Here is a 5110-nt window from a genome sequence, read left to right as displayed (position 1 = left end):
CTTTTGACCGTCTTTTATGATAGGAGTAATGTAGAAGATATAGAGCAAGGCTATTCCGATGACATACACAGAGTCAGTTAGGGTTCTGTCAGTCGCGACAGTCGCGCATAAGCATAGATAACATAAATACAATTCAAAGTTTGTATTATAATAAATATTATAAATATAATTTATATAGTACGCTTTATGGTGGTCTGACATGTCCTACCTACGCGTTTTAAAGTAATAATTCAAAGGTTAAATTGGAATTTTAGGGAAAATTTGGGTTATTCGATAGCGAATATCGGGTGACTTCTAAACTCGGATAAACTTGCCAACATTTCGTTCGATAATTAGGAAGAATTCTTACGATAATATGAGACGGGAAAATAATCTATTAGTACATAAATCGAGTACACATACTCGTAGATTTTCGTCCAAATTGAAAAATTAGGATCGAAATCTTCCACCTAGGAGAATTTTCTCACAACACTTCACTCACGCACTGAATAATATATTATCGTTTCGTCCCCAAGAATCGTGCCTCTTTCCTCCCTTTCCTTTACAAGTTTCATTATACTTCATGTTACAAATCAGGCTCGCGTCGGTTTATCGGAAGGTGAAATTCGCCATAACCTCGATACGTAAAATCCATTAAAAATTCGTCCTTATACGATGCTTTCGAGCATTATCGTCGCAGCTGTGTGTAATAATACTAATGGAATCTCGGAAAAAGTTGGCCGCGGGAAGAAACACGAGCGTGTCCCAGCTTTCTTCCCATCCGACATAAGCCGGCCGTCAAACGTTATATGAAAGCGTTTTACAATTGTAATCTCGCGAATTAATCACGGGGCCCTGCACTAATCAGCAGTCTCCTGTATTTCAATAAAGCAGCGGGGAATTTATAGCGAAAGGAGAAACGAGGTGCCAAACGATCGACTTCGGCCGCATTAAGCATCGACCAATAAAACTTCGTTTAACAGCCTGGCCTCGGAGGAGAGTCGGTTTACCGGTCCTTCATTACCTCCATCTTCATCGACAATCGCAACGTTTCCTTCGAAATTTTAATACGCCTTCAGGGGTACTCTTCTAGATCTCGGAGTGACTACCCTGGCGACGAGAGTAACTCTTACCGGACTATGGTTGTTTGGCTATGAGATCGGAGGTCTTAGGTGACTATTTTGACAGGAGAACGAGAGGAGAAAAGAGGAGAAAATAGGGCATACTCTTCTAGATCTCAGTAAAACCGAGTAAAACCTTTATTGGTCTTCTTTGCACTATGATCGGGGGTCCTAGGTGACTCTATCAATTGAAAATCGAGAGAGGAGGATGAGAGAAGATAACAAATGATGCCTAGCGTCGCATTGTGCCTCTGCGACAAGCAAAACAACCCTTTGACCAATACACTCCTGTCTTAACTTAAAAATATTTGCCTAAGCTTCCTTTCTTAAAAGTCGAGAAAGATGACAGAAGGCTATCAGCGATAACGCTAGCCCGAACACTTTCTGCCCGAGTGTCCAGGGACTTTCCTCAGAGCATGAGAGTCACTATAGACTCGGATTGTGGCTCGAGGGAATTTCTCAATAAGTAAAACAACCCTTACCAAACGTCTTTTGACTATGATCAGAAGCCCTAGAAGACATTTTCGATCGGAGAACGAGAGAAAAAATGGAAGAAACACGTGTTCATCCTGGGCCAGCTAGCAGACTCTGCCTACTAAGCCTACCAAGCAGGCCCCTGTCTCAGACACGGGAATACTATCGGCAGGATGAGAACTTGTATTTGTAAGAACCGGAGGAACCTCGAACCTCCTCGATTCCCTCTGCTGATGTGTAACTGCGGTTGCTACACGATCCCGCGATTTTAATCTGAAACGGTAACGATCTTTCCGCCCGTTACCCGCTCATCCGTGTCCGGACATCGTTATAAATTAGAAACGCTATGCGCGAAACGGTTCTCCAGATCCGTGGCAGTCCATTTGTGGAGACGCACCCAACCATGTGTCAAAAGCCTCCATCGGCTAGCTGAGTGCCCGAACTAGCCTTTTTTGAGAATTCACGAACTTAGACATAAGCGACTTAACACTAGAATCTAGATCTTTAATGAGTACCTAACTATAACGTGCACAGATTATAGTAATTTTAAGCGATACGATGAATACGAGTGAATATATTGATTACAGTTCTTTCTTAATACGAGTTGATACCAATTTTATTCTTAAAGCAGGTGTATGTGTTCGGTGATTGCAAAAAGGAAAATTCTGGGACCAGTCATTTCGACTGGCTTGGTAGTTCTAGTGTTAACCACTTGCGCTGGAAAGACGTGTCACGCACGTCGTAATGCTTTTGTCGCAAAATCGCCAACGACGTGGTATACACGTCGTCAGGAAATTGTCATAGAAACACTGGACCGTTTTGGCACACGCGTTTGTGAATTTTTTGATAGCGCAAGTGGTTAACTTAGACTTAAGGCTTTTCTTCCACAGTGCGACTCATCTACGTTCCTAGGACGACGAAGCATTTTCCAAGGAAGCTTGCGAGAAACGAATGACTGCAGAGGCAGTCCTACCCGAATTGCCTTGCGAAAAGGTTTGTCGTAGAAACGAACAAATTTTTTAGGAATAAAAGAGTCATTGCTGACGAATAAACGAAGTTTCCATATCCCACGATATCCCACGATATTCCTTCAGATTGGCACTTGTGTTTGAGACCTCGGAGGGAAAATGGCGGGAAGAACCGTGTCGCGGTGCTCGCGAATATTTTCGGTAGAATGCAACGACGATGACAGATGTGACAGGCATCGATATTCTCCTCTTTACGTACATCTGTATACACGAGTTCCCTGTATGTTATAGGCTAACGTGCTTCGCAATAAACCGATTTTACGACAATCTCCTTCTTATGCCGCGAGACTCTAGCCGGTTAAGTTCGCCTAAGCTCGCGCAATCCGCTCGTCGCGCGCGTTTACCTCGACTTTTCCTCGGAATTCCTGGAATTCCTATGGGATCTCGAGGATTCCGACGCTGGCGCCGCGACTGTCACCGGGATGCCAGAGATTAGCCGAGCTCGTCTTCTGCCTGCGAAAATCGACGGCCTGTGAACAAAGGTGTTATTTAGCATCCATCATGGTGGTTCGTATTTCGCGAATTGCGCGTGCAAATTTAATTTAACCATTGATTTATCTGTCCCATTCGAAACGTGGCTTTGCGTTATCGCGATGTAAACGAACGCAGCTCGAAATGATCGATAAATCGAATCTTAAACCACATTCGTAATTAAACTAACGCGTAACAGGGTGAGTGGATTAAGACTAACTTATTTATCGTTATCTAACAAAAAATATTTCTCGCGAAATTGATCGCGAGTTTATGCACTAGTCTCGTGGACGCGTTAAGATCGGTAGTTCGAGGCACATTAGGGTTAAATAGCGGATGACGAGGTTCGTGAAAATCAGCCTTTCGGGAGCGTTTAGCGGAAGATGAGGTACTCGCGATGTCTTAACTCGTGATCGCCGCTTTCTCCAGGATATTCCGAATATTTTCGGAATTTATGCTCCACGCCGCGTGATAAAGGATCGTTGTGCACGGGGGAAAAAGGGGGAGAGAAGAGGAGTACGTATACCTGGAAAATTCTTCCGAGTCTTTCGAATCTCTCGAACGATAGCAGGACCATAGTCGGACTCTCGAGTTTCACGGTTAATCTAGCATCTACGCGTCGAACTACGGATTCTGGCCCTCGTCCTTTATCCAGGACGATCTTGCCCGGGTCTTTAACGAGCCAGCACCGGCAGTCGTTAATAACCGATCGCCTAAGAGGCGCTTAGAGGTCTCCACGAAGAACCGTTTCCGACCGACAAATGAATTTTTGTTGATTCTGAAAATTTTCCGAGTCCCATAATCGACGGTGTTCACCCGTGGAACACCCTCGAGATTCCGGCCATCGATGGTCACGGAAGTCTGGCGCTAGCCGTGCTTTCGCCTCTTCCTGCCGATTCGCTTTCTCTTCACTTTCTTTTCGCTGTCACCCTGTCCCCTCCTTCGCTGGCTCTGCTCGCTTAATCGTTGGATAAATTCGCGGGTGAAATATTTCCGTGAATCTGAGAGACACGGAATCTGTGTTCGGCTTAGCTGGAGGGAAAGAAAATTTATCGATTAAAATAATTAGGGGGAATAATAGCATAATTGCAGGTTAACTGCAGTTATAATACGAGTAATTATAGAGGATAAATAATTATCCGGAATGAAATATAGAATAACGAGATAAATGACCAGTCGAATAATATTACCAATTATGTACCTAAAAATTTTGTTTAAAAATTTTAGAAAATGGTATACGTCTTCTGAAGCATATAGCGGGTAAATAAACTTAGGTTCACTGCACAAATTGATTAACTCCATAAAACAAAAAGTGGAGAAATGCAATGGAATAATGTATATTGTTTTTTAAAATTCTCTTTATAATTTAAATCGAAATAAATATCGTAGAATGCACAAATACAAATGTAACTTTCATCTAACGGTATATAAAATTTATAAGAAAAAATAGCCAAAAGGTAATCGTTAGTAATGTTACCATTTTTATGTTACTGGAAGAGTTAATCGATTTGGCAAGTGAAGAAAGTAATAAATTTAAATTTTACTAAATTTTACTTAAAACCTGATAAGACGGCACTAAAAAATTCACCGTTATCGTTCATGGCTTGCCAGTGCATTCGAGTTGCATTATTGCCACGACTTACATTAGAGTACGGAGTTAATCAAAGTGGCCTCTGAAATAAATTATTTATTATTCAGTGGGCAAAAAATTTTTGTCGTTTAATGGCGTTAATCTTAATTATCAGGGAAAGTTATTACAAATATAAAAAGTTACGACTATACCAAGCGTTTTGACACTTAAATTTCAGATTTTTCAAAAAGTGGAGTTAATCGATTTGCGCAGTGAACGGCTCATATAACACTTACGTTATTTATTTAACAAAGCCTCTCTCGAGTTGCACCTTCTTTATCCACTTTTGTCGGTCATGTTTGCTTTCGTAATCGTTGACCGAAGCTGAATGGAGGACGGGAACGTGGCAGCAGGTAAAACAGACACCTGTTGATCACGGCCAGGCCGAAAATCGTCTCCCACGAGGC

The sequence above is a fragment of the Eufriesea mexicana genome, unplaced genomic scaffold (assembly GCF_001483705.2).
Source record: "Eufriesea mexicana isolate 0111107269 unplaced genomic scaffold, ASM148370v2 scaffold354, whole genome shotgun sequence".
Taxonomy (NCBI): Eukaryota; Metazoa; Arthropoda; class Insecta; order Hymenoptera; family Apidae; genus Eufriesea; species Eufriesea mexicana.
This window is presented reverse-complemented; position numbering follows the sequence as displayed.